This window comes from Ascaphus truei, chromosome 10, assembly GCF_040206685.1.
Source record: "Ascaphus truei isolate aAscTru1 chromosome 10, aAscTru1.hap1, whole genome shotgun sequence".
Classification (NCBI taxonomy): Eukaryota; Metazoa; Chordata; class Amphibia; order Anura; family Ascaphidae; genus Ascaphus; species Ascaphus truei.
In genome coordinates, this window is record NC_134492.1 from 7,171,395 (window position 1) to 7,189,163 (window position 17,769).

At 39.7% G+C, this 17,769-nt stretch overlaps 1 long non-coding RNA gene across 3 annotated transcripts in view; it reads left to right on the plus strand.

The window, feature by feature from the left end:
• LOC142503355 (uncharacterized) overlaps positions 1-17,769 on the plus strand; it is an 82,691-nt gene that overhangs the window by 55,220 nt on the left and 9,702 nt on the right. For 2 of the 3 annotated variants that reach the window (XR_012803972.1, XR_012803970.1), the window contains exon 3: positions 8,886-9,026. The exons of the other annotated variant lie outside the window; for it this stretch is intronic. This is a non-coding gene — a long non-coding RNA (uncharacterized LOC142503355). The remainder of the gene's footprint in view (positions 1-8,885; positions 9,027-17,769) is intronic. 3 annotated transcript variants of the gene reach the window in all.

A 17,769-nucleotide genomic window follows, 5' to 3' on the forward strand; every position in this document is an offset into this window, starting at 1 on the left:
ATTTATGCGCTGCAGCTATGCATTAAGCCCATTTGTGTTGTTTAATTGAGTTGTAGCCAGTTTCCAAAATGGTGACACTTCTTTGATGCGAAACACTTAACTATGATACAAATGTACTTGATAAATGGATAAAGAGCGAACATTAATCACATAGCTATATTTCTTGTGGTTTTCTTCACATTTACTGTATAAATAGCAACAACACATTTTTCCGTGTTGCTTTAGTCCATAATCAACATGTCTGAAGACTTCCCTTGCTTAGGAAAATGTTAGTTCAATTCATATTGATGATACATAAATGGTTCTGCGCAAGGGAAAGAAGACTATTCCATGTGCTGCGAAGCAATCTTCTCTTACTCAAGATCATTTTAGCTCTATTGACATGGTGACTTTTGCAAAGCTTGGTGGTTTCTGTAAAGCTGTTAACAAAGTTCAAAAATGATACCAAGTTAGTACAAAACAAACATTCTACGGAATAAATCCACATCATGCATCAGTAAGGGAGAAGATCACATCATACAGCATGTAAGCAAGATTCCTGCAAATGTCATTCATCACCTGCCTCACTGACACACTGGCATACATACTCTCTTAGGTTAGGCATTCACTACATTCCACAAAACAATTACAATAAGAGTAACACTGAAGGCGTTATTTAAAACGTTAACCTTTTTATATGTGAAGGGAAGGAAGTTTGAAAGGGTAAATGAGATGGAAAGGGGATCAGAAAGAATTTGGGAGAGTAAGAGCGGAAACAAAACGAAATAATGCAGAAGAGAGAGACATGAAATATATATTTGCCTTGAGACCCAGACTGGTCTTATGGAGCAGGTCTTCTAAACATGTCAGAAAAGAGAGTTTGTAGTGCTATAAGCACTCAAGCGCTGGATCCGTAACATGTAAATGCACTCAATATTATGCATAAACAGAGGCACCGGGCATGAGGCTAGTGGTATATGATCAGTAGCAATAGCAAATGTAACTCTCAAAAGGTACGAGGTCCATGAAGAGACACCGTAACCCTGAAGGTAAGAGTAAGTGGGCTTGAACCTTGAAGGTAAGAGTTAGTGGGCTTGAACCCACTCCTCAAAACCTTGTTGGGATAGTCCCTGGAGCACTATTATAATTCGAGTTTCACTTACAGTAATACTGTATGTGTAAATATACTCACATTTGTGATGTACCTCTGTCCTGTGCTACCAGTTGGGCGTGCTGCCAGTAATTAGAACAGAATAGACAAAGGTAGGAATATAGCACACAGCCAAGAGAATGGGTCAAAAAAGCATAATTGTAGATGCACAGCTTGTCTACCTACCACCAGGATGTGAGTATTGCTTATTTTCAGGGGAACCTGCCGATGAGACTGAGGGTGAGTGGGCTTGTAACATCTACCACCTGTCTTCAGGAGGATAGTACCCATACTATTGCACATTATGTACTATATTATTATTATTAGTACCCTGGTTTAGTGGTTTGGCTTATTTTATTTATTACACCTGCATTTGAGCGCTTTAGCCACTTTCCACATTACTTTATTAAGTCCATGTTAAAAAAACGGAGGTGTAGCAACCCTCCTACGCGTTTCGTGCGCGTTTGCACTTTAACAAGGAGTCCCTTGTGATAAACCACTTCCCTTTCAGTAACCATGTGAACACCAGAATTACTTTGCTCTGTATATTAATATACTTATATTTGTGTAATATGTACAATATTGGACATGGACCAAACAGGAGTCTCTTAAAAAGCCACCTTTTGCAATGATATGCAGACATGAAGTTGTGCAGGAGACCTACAGTACAGGAGAGGATTTTGATGGGTTGTGTGGACCAGATGGTCAGCAGAGTTAATTGATTCTTGCCAAACTAATATCCCACTCTTAATCAGTTACGCTTTAAAAAGTGTAAGAGCAACAAAATATAACAAATGGAGACAGCAACATACTACGAAGCATTCCTAAAGAGAGACCTGCTTCACACAAATTATATTAATAAACAGAAACACTTCTTGGCATATGTTGGATATGAGTAATGTACTTTATTTCCATATCACTGCAAAGGCCGCGTAGGACCGCCAGCTGTACTCTCCAGGCTGAAGATGCAAACAACTGACAAGCAATCTGTTTTTCTTATTCGTGTGCATGATGAACTACAAACTCATATTACTGCTACAAATCTAACTAATACTATTCATTGAAATATCTTCTTAAATAAGAAAAGTTGTGATTACGAAGAGATACTTGTAGCAGAGGAGTGGTCGGCACGCATAGTGGTTGCGGCGGTAAGAGTATCTTCTATCACTCAGGGCCATGTTTTCAGCTAATGGACAGTTGATAAGTGACATCAAACAGAGCGCAAGTTGGATTTTTTCCACATGATTTTTTTATATTGCAATTAATTACCAGTACATTTTCAATACACAAGCAAGCCAGTGCAGGGAATAGTAATTTAGTGGCTGTGTTAATTTAAATTGCCATATGTGTATCTTAGACTGCCAATAAATATTTTATGCAAGTGTTTTAAGATCAGGCCTAGATGCTGTAGACATACAGATAGCCAAGCTAAATATTGAAAATATACTGCATCTATGTCTAGCTGTATACACTCATATATGATTACAAATACTATTTATTTATCCTTATCAATCTTCCTATCTTTTTACAGATCTAGTAGTATCATTACCTTGATAACGCAGAATAATGAAAGAAATTAGGCTGTATATACAGTAATAGGTGTACAGTAGTCACCAAGTGTTACTATTGTTTTTAATAGCATTTGTGATATATCTTGCAGTAATAACATAGTACTGTAGTAGCATTAAAGTGTGTGTGTGTGTGTGTGTGTGTTTGTGTGTGTATATATAAATAAATACACGTGTATATATATATATATATATAGGAAGACAAAGAAGAGAGAGCGCACGCCCCATAACATAATAAAGTAAATTTAATAATGGGATAGAAACAAGGGAGGGGGAAAGAATATCAATAGTCTTCAATAATAGTAATCAATAGTCTTCAATAATCATTAGTTTGAGATGTTATGTTAACTCGGCCTAAAATAAAAAAAGTACAACTGGTGTGGATTGGCTGTAGACCCGCACGGTTTGTCATTTTTTTTACATTTGATTCTGCGACTCATGACCACGTCAAGTCGCGAGGTTTGACGAGGACAAACTTGAAGCTGATAGAATAGGCCCCAAAGTATTTGGTTTCATTTATGACAGGATTGCGTTACAGTACCGAGAAATCGCTGGTCCCTACTTCTGAACAAAGCAATTGTGGGAATAACTAGAAATGAAGTATAACTGGTCACACATCCTGAACGCTACCAGATGTCTAGTTACTAGATGTTGGATGAAGACCAGCCCCCCGACCTTTTAAAAAGTGTAATGCTTATGGAACGTTGACCGCGCTATCTTGAGGACACCATAAATAGGTTTCGTAAGACCAGAGAACCTCATCTCATAACCAACATACTTGGTCCAAGTATAACATTTTATGTGGATTATCTTGTGAGTTGCTTGAACAATAGATGAAGAGCTGGAGGTTTATTCCTCCAATGGACTGATATTAAACCGAGTTATTATTAGGCCCATGACTGGAATATATGACAAATACAGATCCACGATGATCTTGTGATGAGTTAACTTTGAAGTATGAATGTACTTGTAATGTGCCCATTCCTTTTACCCTTCCTTTTCTTTTGCCCCCCCCCCCCACCCCCCCTCAACTTACCTTGTTTTCCTTCCGTTGGTACTGATCATCTCCTTGTTGTCGAGATAAAGGCCTGTTGTTTATTAATTTAGGCTGCTGGGTGTGATAAACTTTACATTATTCACCAATTTGTAATTTCATATTGAGGCACTAGTCAGATACTAGATATAATATTCATGCTGCCTCTGTTTAGTTGGGAAAGACCATGGCTCACATTTAGTTATGACAAGTAACTGGGAATGGGAGGGGCGATGAAGGCCTGGGAATTACTGCATGATTCCCAGTAAACCTTACTGAGAACACTACAAACCAGGCCAGAAAAATGAATGCCTATATGTATAAAAGAAGTGAATGCTATTAAATGTAAATCACAATATAAATGCATTTTGGTAGACACCCATGACAAAATACATCTGATTTAATTAAAGATAATAAATAGCTAAATAGCTCATCTAATAGCACACATAGGACGGGGAAATGATTGTAAATTACTTTGTGTATGTGACTAGTTCAATGTTCTAACGAACATTTGGCAAATTCCGGATTTTAAAAAGGAATATAATCTGGTGGCCTTTTTATATATATAATAGCTGGAGAAAACATTAACTGCATTGCACCATTCTGGAGAACACTTTACTCTTCAGAAAAAGCAAATATTCATACACTATACAATACTACCCAGTATACGCATTATATATACATGTACAATATATAAAAGGGGTATTTCCCTAAAGCTGCGCTACGGCAGGGGTCCCATGGTGGGTGAGAGACCTTCCCTCCTCTTTCCCCCCCCCCATTTCCCCCACTCTGCGAGACTTTCCGCATTGCCTCCCTCCACTCCACCCCGCCGGCAGCTATGGAGTTAAACCCGAGGGGAGGAGCTAGTGATGTAATAAGGAAGGGAGCATATATGTAGGAGGTGCGGTGGGCGGTGGGCCTCTTTCCATACGGACCGCCGGAGGGTGAAGATCATGCAGAGCTATCAGCGTTTAACTGAAGGGGTTGATCGTTTGCAGGGAACAGACTTGCTTTATTACCTAGCTTTGGTATTTTGTCTTTTAAGCTCTGTATCTCTAAACAAGCTTTAGTTCAGCCATTAATGTGTATTATAATATGATATGCCTTAAATGTGGCATTTTGCAGGGGTGACTATACAGAACCTTATGACACTGTTTTTGCCAAAGCTGCACACCATCATGAATGATTAGGTGCAGACACAAGACTTACCAAGGCATTTACTTTGACAACATCCTCCCTGTAGATCACTAGCGAATTTGTATAAAGCGTTTATTAAGTAATATTGTTAAATCTTGCTACCCATTGGTGTTAATATACCTGTGTTGATGGCTCCATGCTTTTCTGTTATGGCTTCCTTTTGGAAACAGTAGAGTTAACGTGATACATGGTATTATGCATGCAACATGAACTTGCAAATAGTAACTGCTGAAAATGAGACATTGATGCGAGCCACACAACTGATTTTCTAATTTGACACTGTCCTGTTACGTCTGTTTCTATTTTCGCTTATATGGGTTGCAGTGGGAAATGTTTTTTCTCCATAAGCCAATCTAGGATTTATTAACATCTAAAGGACCTACACATATTGTAAATATCCTGTATTATGATTTGTGCACATATCTAAGAAAATATTAATCCAAAAAAACACATGATACACCCATATCAATTTTGGGTAAGTGTATACTCATGGATTAATCTATTAACTTGTAACGAGAGGTTACACTTCACTTTAAACATATGACCAGTACTGGTATTTTATATGCGTACCTTAAGTGACTATTTCTTTTTAGCTATAGCACATTAAATGTTATGTTTTAAATTAATTACGTCATGAACCATTTGACTTTGGTGTGCCGAATAGGGAGCTCTGTTTATAGTGCTTCTATGCACTAATTGCTTCCTGTATGTATTTCTCCTAGGCAGCACATAGTCTTCATAGGATAGGTTTGAGCGGGGCCATCATTTATCTATTGTACAAGGAATCTCACCCACGGATAGCTGGACAGATCCATCTGCTAAGAAACCACTTCCAAAAATCACCGACCCGACTGTGTGATTTGTGTATATACAGGCATACCCCGCATTAATGTACGTAATGGGACCGGAACATGTATGTAAAGCGAAAATGTAGTTAAAGTGAAGCACTACCTTTTCCCCACTTATCAATGGGGGTTCCCCACTGTACTGCAATCGTCATATACGTGCATAACTTATGTAAATAACGCATGTGTAACAGGCTCTATAGTCTCCCCGCTTGCGCACAGCTTCGGAACAGGTAGGGAGTCGGTATTGCTGTTCAGGACTTGCTGACAGGTGCATGCACGAGCTGCCATTTGCCTATTGGGCGACATGTCCTTACTCGCGAGTGTACTTAAAGTGAGTGTCCTTAAACCGGGCTATGCCTGTATATGTATATCAGATCTTGATCTGAGTGTAGCAGCTCCATATTGATATTGATGGTAATGCAGAGCAGATAAGTGGACCTACTATTGCTCCCCAGTGGAGAAGGGGAAGAAATTACTTATGAGGCTTGGGGGTCCCTCAGTGCAGGGGCAGCTTAAATTTACAAACGCTGCTGCAAGTCTGCTGGAGCCAGGATTCATTCTGCAACTGGACAGCATGTCCTTGCCCCGCTGGGGGGCCCACAGGCAGATACAGATCTAGTGTGGGGTATAGGGGATCAAGGACTGAGTTGTTCAGTGAAAATGGCTAGTAAATGATATTCCCCTTCAGGTTACAGATGCAGATAAGATAATAAAAAGAGTGAGGCCGGCTTCAAATAAGTGATACACAGAATCTATGACGACAAATATGACATATGACACTTTAAACCTCTACAGTTATGGGTTATACGTGTAATATTGCCAAGCAAAGAATCAAGGTGCCATATTCTTTACTCCAAGTGACATGATAGGTAAGAGGTTACTAGAGTAATTTATTATAGTACATTATGTGGAGCATATATAGGTTTCATTCAATGTAATATTCAGCTGTGTTATATAGCAGTATGATATATAAGTATCATATATCATTATGATGATTCAGCTGCATGCAAAACTTTATCTGTCTTGCAAAAGGTTTACACAAAATGGCTGCTTTGACAATCTCCTCACTGAGTAATTTTGGCTCCGCCCCTTATTTAAATTTGACCAATCAGAAGTTTATCTGGATCACATTTATTAATCAGGCATTGTAGTTGTGGTTTTGTTTTAAGCACACAGATTAATGCCCGCTCATGTCTGACAGGGAGAGGAAGGGGCCCATGGTTTAAGGTGCGCAGTCTGAGGTGTATCTGGTAGCATTGCAGCGTAATGTTGGCATTAAATTATGTATACAGATTAATGGGTGTTAAATGTATGTGTGATCCATGGGATTAGCTCTCAGGCTGGACCACACTTAGGGTGACCATATTTTTCCCAGGACCAACCGAGACAAATTTTGCACATTTGTGAATGGCAAGCACCCACCGCACATACACGACCAGCAAGGCGCCCATTGCGCATGCGCACAAGCGGCTGTCAAGTGTCCATTGTGCATGTGCGGAAGGCCAAAAAAGGTATATTTAAAAGGAAAGTCGGGAACCAGGACAAAGATTAAAAAAGGGACAGTCCCATCTAAACTGGGGCGTCTGCTCATCCTAACCATAATTCAACCTGAGGTATATTCCAGCCCTCAATCAGCAGCCATTTTACCTTTTTTGTTTCAAATTGTGCTTCATTGCGCTGACATCCTGCCACAGGCCACAGCCCTGATTTATAGTGCAGGAATGGGAGGTTAACAAGGTCCTTCACACGAAAAGCAGCGGCTGCGCTATAGAGCAGAATTGCTCCGAATATATTGGCTTATGGCCCCTTTTATAAGATCCAAATACAATTTTACTAAACGCCAGGTTGGATTTTCGGAGAATGAAAGATCTGGTAAATCTATTTTGAGGGGAAGCCCTTTGCTACGATCCGGCAACATGCCACAGCCCTGATTTTACAGAGAAAAAAGAAAACATTTTGTAGTCAGCGACCAGACAGTGCCTATGTATAACTATCTCCTCCTGGGATGCTAACAAGGTCGCTCACACGAAAAGCAGCGGCCGTGATATAGAGCTGAATTGCTCAGAATGTGTTGGCTTCTGACCCTTTTCATGCATAATATCCAAATACAATTTTACTAAAGGTCAAGCTGGATTACGGAGAATGAAGGAATCTGGTAAATTCATTCTTGAGGGGACGCCCTATGCTAAGAGCTGGTGATATTAATGCAAGAAGGTGTAAGTCCTAGAGTGCAATAACATGGTTACTAAATTAGTCGAGGTTCCTAAATGAGGGCTGGTGAGAGTTGCCATTTTGTTTTTGTTCTTTTGTCAATGAGACAATCTGTAGTCAGCTGATAGGGGAATATGTTTGCTAACAGCGTGGCTAAGATACAGTACATCATGCTGCAGCCATATAATAATCCCTGCCATATAATAATAAGTATGGTAATACTGGTTCAGAGTATACTCTACATTTATGCTATGGCTTAGAATAATAAGGGATAATAAATGGGAAGCTTCAGGTAACATGGCTGAGCAGTACTGTATAAGGCACAGGATTTAGGCTCGTCACTCGTGGGTTTGAAGAACACCTCAGCCTATCTGAAGAAGTTATTGTATTGTGAGTTGGCAAAGTGACAGGAGCACATTTTGTTTTAGATCAGCATACCTGAATACAGGGACGTATGAAGGGTCATTTCGGCAGCTCCTGGGTCTCCCATTGATACAACTATGTATGCAGTTACGTTAAAAATAGCAACCAGGTTTATGAACCATGGGGAGAATATCAGAAAGGGGGATCATTTTTTCAGCCGTATAATCTGTTAGATGATGACAGTAACTGTGGGTTATTCCAAGATAGGATTTATGAAGGGCGCATTATAACAGCCAATCATTTGGAATACAAGACCATGTGGGATGGAGAATTATACTGTTTGACGCATCAGGCGTTGTTTGCCGGGCTCTACGGGTGGATCACTGATGTGTGGAACAAGAGCGGGTAAGTGGCTTGATCTTCCCCCCTGTTTAATTAAGACATGGTAAGTGTGGAACTGGCTGGGGGTAGTTACCATCGACATAACAGATATCGTATAACAGGTACGGCTGTGTTAACTATTTATTTCGTTTTAGTAGGGAGTGGAGAGGTATCACATGGGATGTCTAGCCTTCTGGGCCAGTCACAGGAGTGACTATATGGCTGTTGGCTCGGATTCCACATGGAGCAGGATGATTAAAAACGTTTGGTGTGGGATCCAAGGGCTTCAGGAACTGGTAAGACAACTGAGGTTACATTGCAAGATGGATGGTGTGAGCATACATGGGGCGGAACTTATTCTGTGGTGGGGTTGGCGTGATGCCAGGGATCACAGGGAAATGAAAAAGCTGAGGATAAACAAGGCCACGGAAAGGGTAGAAAGGAAGCAGTAAGGCACACAGTTACAGAAGGAAATACAGTGGTGGTTTTGGAAATGTTGAATACACCTGTTGGGTTTCGGCAACGATATGTATTTAACATGAACATGCAGGAGGCCATAGAGCAGGCTATCGCCATGGCGGTGTCCAGGACAAGTTAGGGAGTAAATGTCCTGGGGCGTGGCGGGTGGAAGCCCTGCCGGGCTCGGAAAGACTAAGAGGTAAAAGGATACCTGATATAATGGCGCCCTCATTGGGGCTGGTTGGAATAAGTATGCTACATCTGGTACAGGTAGCATTGGAAGTCACGAGCCACGGCGATGCCTTTGGGGACTCTGGTACTACAGTCAGGAGTCACGGACTACGGCAATGCCGCTTGGAGCTCGGTACTACAGTCGGGTGCCTGGCAGGTGGTAAAGAAGAGTTGGTAAAACTCAGGATAAAATATAAATAAAGCTGTGCCTTATTTTTCCCCACACACAATGTGTCTATCATTATTTGGGGGGCGGGAAGGGTGGGGCTCCCAACGCGCCATGAACACGATTGAATACTAATATAATAAATGCATTTCATAGGCAACCATGACAAAAGCAATCTCCCTGTTTTAATTAAAGATAAAGAAAAGAGTATAAAGAGGAATTGATTGATCACTCTATCAATAAAGTAAATAAGAAGGAACGCAACACTATTGCATTACAATAGAAAGCTGAGGAAAAATGGGCAGGCTACTAATACAGACAATCTACCACTGACTGGGGTTATCTCCAGTGGTTCAATAACAACCCCAATAGGAATCAATCCCTCAAATAGAAATACAACATGCCCGTGTTTCTAACTCAATATTATGAGGCTCATCAAGCTATACACAAAGCCATGAATAAACACTGGAATATGCATACTTTAGATCCTATTTATGGATCTACATTGGATTCAAGGCCCAAAGTAATATACAAGCGAGCCCAGAACCTAAAGGGAATCTTGGCCCCCAGTCAATTGAGATCCTATACCCAGGGACACAAAACCATAAGATCTCACTTTGGGATACTGGGGAATTACAGATGTAACAGGTGTGAGACCTGTAAACACATAACTGAAAAGCAGGCTACCTTATTTGTTACTGTTAGGACCAGTAGGTCAGGCCAGAATCTGCACTTGTGTTAAGCCATCCATTTTGTCTGTTCATAACCAGTTAAGATTCTGTAGTCAGCCTTTTGCTGAGATATAATTTCTAATGTATTCAGCTTCTGCCAAAATTAATTTCCTTCTAGCTCAGGATTTTGCTAAGATACTTTTTATGCTAAGATACTTTTTGTATTGTCAGTTTCCTGCTGTTTTAGTCAGTAAACAATAAGACTGGTTCTTTTAGAGAGGCAGATTGTATAACTTAGTTGCTAGAGATTCAAGGTTTCTTTTGATAACAGACAATGAATAAGCTATGTATTCAGCCTGTGCCTGTATTGGGAGAATCACGTCCCAAAATCATGCCACTAATATGTCCTGCCCTCAAATCACGCCTCTAATCCAAGCCACGCCCAAGCCACACCCAGGTTACACCTATGTTACACAAAAAACAATAGGCAGACAGGCGCACTGAAGGGTATGATAGGTTTATTAATCTAAAACAGTGGACAAAGTATCCACTGATGCAAGGAATAAAAATAACAATAAAGCAAATTATTACAAAATTGCGGCAAGATTATGACAAATAAGGGTTAAAAACGGGACTGGATAATACACTAGTATATTCGGTAGGGGCAGGGGGTAACCACAGGGTCTAGCTACGCACTACAGAATGGATCCGGACCAATCCGAGTACTTACCCAGCTAGAGACAAGGGGACCCGCTCCCACCGGCTGCAAAGAACTCCACAGGAACTGCCACCACGTGACCTCTACGCGTTTCGCACGTAGTGCTTCGTCAGGAGGTCACGTCATAGCGTTGTCCCTGGAGTTTAAGTAGAGAGCGGCAGCCAATGGATCTAGTGTAATTAGAGCAAGTAGGAACACATGTGATACAAAGCAGAGGCAAATAAAGTTCCCTGCAGCATGTGGGGAGGATTAAAAGCACATATTAGATAGGAGCAATGTTAAACAGGTCCCAATTTAGCTTTAAATAAATCCAAAATCATACCAGCATAACTGTAGTGAATGTAGACCAGTATATACTGATATGGACAATTTTAAGGTAAACATGTATTAAAAATCTGTTTAAAACATATATAGTTATTAAATACTAAAACATGTTATCTAAAAATACAAAAAATGCTTGGAAACCGTGTGAACACCTAATAATTAATTCATTAGAATTCGTTCTTTTAAGAATTCATTCTTTTAAGAAAGGGACCAATTCTATGTAATCATTTAAACCATGAGGAAACCTCGTTCGCATGGTATAGATCCAGAATTGCTCCCTTCTACTTAGGCGTAAATCTCTATTGCCTAGGCGTTGATTAGCGGTAATTACTTCAATGCCCATGAAGGAAATGCCACTCGGGTCACACTGATGGCAATCATGAAAGTGTTTTAAAAGGTGGGTTAGGGGCATGTTTTTATCAATTAATTTTTGCACATTTTTGATGTTCCTCATGTGTTCCATTACCCTCACTTTCATGCATCGTTTAGTTTTACCGATGTACTGTAACCCACATTGGCACTGTAAAATGTACACTACATATGTTGTGGAACAATTGATAAAGTGATTAACTTTAAAACTACGTTTTGTGGTAGAGGAAACAACCTCTTTTTTATTCATTAGGTTGGTACATATTTTACATTTACTACATTTGTAGTTGCCCTTCAGATCTAAATAGGATCTTAGTGTACCCTTTTGACAAGAAACAGACTTCAATTGGCTAGGGGCTATTAATCCTTTCAGATTTGGAGCTTTTTTGTATACAATCTTTGGTTTCAACGACATCTCGGCACTCAACACAGGGTCTAGAGATAAAACCCCCCAGTGCTTAGCAATGGCCGATTGTATGGCCTTGTGTTTATCATTAAATTGTGTGATAAACACTGGGAATTTATTGCTTTGTTTTGGGTCATCGTGACTTACCCTCCCTGTTAGTGCAAGCTCAGTCGTGACCACTGGATTTGGATTGATAGACCCTTTTCTAAAGTCAAGTCTTTTATCTCTTTTTTTCTTATTTTTTAATAAATTCGTCCTTTTAACGAGATTGACTTTGTCAATGGCACGGTCAATCAGGTGTTTATCATAACCTTTCTGGATAAATCTTTCCTTCAGAAAGAGTACCTGATCCTGAAAATGTTCATCATTAGTGCAATTTCTTTTAAGACGTGCAAATTGATTAAAAGGGATATTAACAATCCAGGGTTTAAAATGGCAACTAGACGGATGAATGTAAGAATTCACATTAGTATCCTTGAAATATGTTTTGGTACAGATTAGCTCTGATTCGATGGTAATTTCAAGGTCCAAATAATGTACTGATGTTTCACTATTTTCCCCACTAAAACAGAGGTTACATGTATTCGTGTTTAATTGTGCAACAAACTCTAAAAGAGAGGCTTCTGTACCATCCCAAATGATGAGGATATCATCTATATATCTCCTCCACAGAATTAACTGTGGAGGAGGTGTCTCAGTAAGCGTGATTTTCTCCCACCACCCCATATATAAGTTGGCGAATGATGGAGCGAACTTGGTACCCATTGCGGTACCAAGTATCTGCAAATAAAATTCCGATTCGAACAAAAAGTAGTTATGAGTTAATATGAACTCAATGGAGCATAACAAAAAATCAATTTGTGTTTGTTTAATGAAATTACATGCCTCCAAAAAGTGCCTAGCCGCCATACATCCAGCCTGATGAGGTATGCATGTGTACAATGATTGTACATCTAGCGTGGCCAATCTATATCCGGTTTTCCACTTGGTTTGTTGTAATAGTTTAATAACCGCAGTGGTGTCTTTTAGGTATGACGGTAACTCAGTAACTAAGGGCTGTAAATAAAAATCCAAATACTGGGATAAATTCGATGTCATAGAATTTATGCCCGATATAATGGGGCGTCCAGGAGGATTCGAAGTCGATTTGTGAATCTTAGGTAGATGGTAGTATATGGGAATGGTGGGCGATGGAATATAAATGAACTCATATTCGGATTTTCTCAGTATACCCTTGTCAAGGGCCTCATCAAGTAGGACTTTAAGTGATAGGAGAAAGTCCCCTGTAGGGTCCTTTTTCAATTTTTTATATGATTTGGGATCCGACAGGAGTCTCTCTGCTTCTAAGCAGTAGTCTATTTTGTCCTGTATGACAACTCCCCCTCCCTTGTCTGCTTCACGCACTACAATATCAGTATTAGTGCGCAAGTTTTTAATGGATAGGGATTCGCTCGCTGTCATATTGGACCGACTACGCTTCTTGATTGAGGCCGAGTTACAGATGTGTCTGAACTCTTGTTCTAATAGTTTCCCAAACAACTCGACATATTGTCCTCTAGAATAGTAAGGGTAAAAAACCGATTTGGGTTTATATCCAGAATGGAAAATTCTCGTGTCCTCAACAGTTTGACTATCTGTATGGTTCTCACGAAACAAACTTTCCAGATCCCTATATGTCTGTTGTTCTATAGGGTCGCTGTATAGATTAGTGGCTACTGGTAAAGGTTCCATTATATTGTTTTCTATTTCCTTACAATTGGCAAAGTGCCTATGCAATGTCAGTTTTCTCAGATACTTCTGAAGGTCTATGAATAATTCAAACTCCGAAGGGTTTGCTGTCGGAGCGAATGTTAGACCCTTAGACAAGACATTGCATAGTTGTAAGTCAATCCTAAGGGAAGAGAGATTAAAGATACCTTTGGATCTTAGTGTCTAATGAATAAAAAAGAGGTTGTTTCCTCTACCACAAAACGTAGTTTTAAAGTTAATCACTTTATCAATTGTTCCACAACATATGTAGTGTACATTTTACAGTGCCAATGTGGGTTACAGTACATCGGTAAAACTAAACGATGCATGAAAGTGAGGGTAATGGAACACATGAGGAACATCAAAAATGTGCAAAAATTAATTGATAAAAACATGCCCCTAACCCACCTTTTAAAACACTTTCATGATTGCCATCAGTGTGACCCGAGTGGCATTTCCTTCATGGGCATTGAAGTAATTACCGCTAATCAACGCCTAGGCAATAGAGATTTACGCCTAAGTAGAAGGGAGCAATTCTGGATCTATACCATGCGAACGAGGTTTCCTCATGGTTTAAATGATTACATAGAATTGGTCCCTTTCTTAAAAGAATGAATTCTTAAAAGAACGAATTCTAATGAATTAATTATTAGGTGTTCACACGGTTTCCAAGCATTTTTTGTATTTTTAGATAACATGTTTTAGTATTTAATAACTATATATGTTTTAAACAGATTTTTAATACATGTTTACCTTAAAATTGTCCATATCAGTATATACTGGTCTACATTCACTACAGTTATGCTGGTATGATTTTGGATTTATTTAAAGCTAAATTGGGACCTGTTTAACATTGCTCCTATCTAATATGTGCTTTTAATCCTCCCCACATGCTGCAGGGAACTTTATTTGCCTCTGCTTTGTATCACATGTGTTCCTACTTGCTCTAATTACACTAGATCCATTGGCTGCCGCTCTCTACTTAAACTCCAGGGACAACGCTATGACGTGACCTCCTGACGAAGCACTACGTGCGAAACGCGTAGAGGTCACGTGGTGGCAGTTCCTGTGGAGTTCTTTGCAGCCGGTGGGAGCGGGTCCCCTTGTCTCTAGCTGGGTAAGTACTCGGATTGGTCCGGATCCATTCTGTAGTGCGTAGCTAGACCCTGTGGTTACCCCCTGCCCCTACCGAATATACTAGTGTATTATCCAGTCCCGTTTTTAACCCTTATTTGTCATAATCTTGCCGCAATTTTGTAATAATTTGCTTTATTGTTATTTTTATTCCTTGCATCAGTGGATACTTTGTCCACTGTTTTAGATTAATAAACCTATCATACCCTTCAGTGCGCCTGTCTGCCTATTGTTTTTTCTGTTTGTGAGCCCCCCTTGTGGGAGCCCACTATTATAGGGGACGTGTGGAAGCCCCTTCAGACTACAGGCTGCAAGAGGGATTTCTTCCAATATCCACGTTAGCGCGGAGCAACTCTACCCTTATGTTACACCTATGTTACACCTCTAACCAAACCTTTTTCTTTTCTGTATAAAAATCTTAACCCAATGCTTAATAAACAGAGGCGGAAGGATTGAAACACTGTCTGTGTGTTGGTTCTTTCGTTTCCCGGATCCGTACGTTCTATCAAGAGATAACAGTGCCAGTGCGTGAAAAGCTTCCAGGGGGAGTCTGCTGCAATGGTGCAGATGTGTGTATCCAGTCACAAGGCCTCCAGATCTTTTGGCAGAGGAAAGATTCCTTTCAGTTACTAAAAAAAATATAAAATAAAGAGCTTCATAAACTGCCTTACCACTGATGTGGTGTATCTCATTCTGTTTGAATGTGGATTCCAATATATTGGTAAAATGAAGAGGAATCTTAAAATGCGGATATTGGAACACCTTAGAAATATTAAGAACATTCCGAAACTAATTGAGAAAAATCAGCCTCTCACCCACCTGCTTAGGCATTTTTTACACACCCATAATTGGGACTCGATTAAACTCAGGTTTATGGGTTTTGAGACGGTGCCAGCAACTAAGAGACTAGGAAATAGGGACCTCCAACTAACAAAAAGGGAACAGTATTGGATCTTTATGTTTCAATCTAAATTTCCCGGAGGTCTCAAGAATTATATTGAACTAATCCCTTTTCTAAGAGAATAATGAATCATAGTTACATACTGTAGTTACATAGTAGATGAGGTTGAAAAAAGACGTACGTCCATCAAGTTCAACCTATGCTAAATTTAGACAACCGATACTTTATTCTAGATCTATACTTACTTATTGATCCAGAGGAAGGCAAACAAAAAACCCCATTAAGGGGTAAAAATTAATTCCTTCCTGACTCCAAGAATTGGCAATCGGATTAATCCCTGGATCAACATCCTTCCCATGTATACTTATTTGGTATATCCCTGTATACCTTTCCCATCTAAAAAGATGTCCAACCTTTTTTTGAACAAATCTATTGTATCTGCCATCACAGTCTCCATGGGTAATGAATTCCACATTTTAACTGCCCTTACTGTAAAGAACCCTTTCCTTTGTTGCTGGTGTAATTTCCTTTCCTCCAACCTTAAGGGATGGCCCCGAGTCCTATGTACTGCCCGTGGGATGAATAGTTCTGTTGAAATCTCCTTGTATTGTCCTTGAATATATTTGTATATAGTTATCATATCCCCTCTTAGACGCCTCTTTTCTAATGTGAATAAATCTAATTTAGCTAGCCTCTCCTCATAAGTTAGAATGTCCATCCCCTTTATTAATTTGGTGGATCTTCTCTGCACTCTCTCTTGTTCCATAATGTCTTTTCTTAGGATTGGTGCCCAAAATTGTACTCCATATTCAAGGTGTGGTCTTACTAATGCTTTGTAAAGGGGCATAATTATGTTTACTTCCCTTCCATCCATTGCCCGTTTGATGCAAGATAAGATCTTGTTTGCCTTTGCAGCTACTGCATGACATTGGGCACTATTGCTAAGCCTGCTATCTACAAGCACTCCTAAATCCTTCTCCATCAAGGATTCCCCCAATATATCTCCATTTAATGTGTAAGTCGCCTTTTTATTCTTGCATCCCAAATGCATAACCTTACATTTATCTGTATTAAACCTCATTTGCCATTTACTTGCCCACGTTTCCAGTCTCTCCAAGTCCTTCTGAAGAGAAATTACATCCTGCTCTGATTCTATTACCTTACAAAATTTAGTATCATCAGCAAAGATGGAGACTTTGCTCTCGATCCCAACCTCTAGGTCATTAATAAACAAGTTAAAAAGCAGGGGTCCCAGTACCGATCCTTGAGGTACTCCCTACCACGATTTTAGCCCAACCTGAAAAAGTTCCATTTATGACAACCCTCTGTTGTCTGTCCTTTAACCAGTTTTCAATCCAGGTGCATATATTATTACTGAGTCCAATTTTCTTTATTTTGTACACCAACCTCTTGTGTGAAACCGTATGAAAAGCCTTTGCAAAATCTAAGTAGACCACATCAACTGCATTACCCTGGTCTCAATTCCTACTTACCTCCTCAAAGAAACAAATAAGGTTAGTTTGGCAAGATCTATCCTTCATAAATCCATGCTGACTATTACTAATAATTTTGTTTTCCATTAGGTATTCCTGAATATTATCCCGTATTAAACCTTCAAGTAGTTTCCCTACTATTGAAGTCAGGCTTACAGGTCTGTAATTCCCCAGGTGTGATCTAGCTCCCTTTTTAAATATAGGCACCACATCTGCTTTACGCCAATCTTGTGGTACTGAGCCTGTTGAAATGGAGTCCTTGAATATTAAATATAATGGTTTTGCTATTACTGAGCTTAACTCCTTGAGAACTCTTGGATGTATGCCATCGGGGCCAGGTGCCTTATTTACTTTAATTTTTTCAAGTCGCTTATGAACTTCTTCCTCAGTTAACCAATTGGTCATTAATATGGAGGTT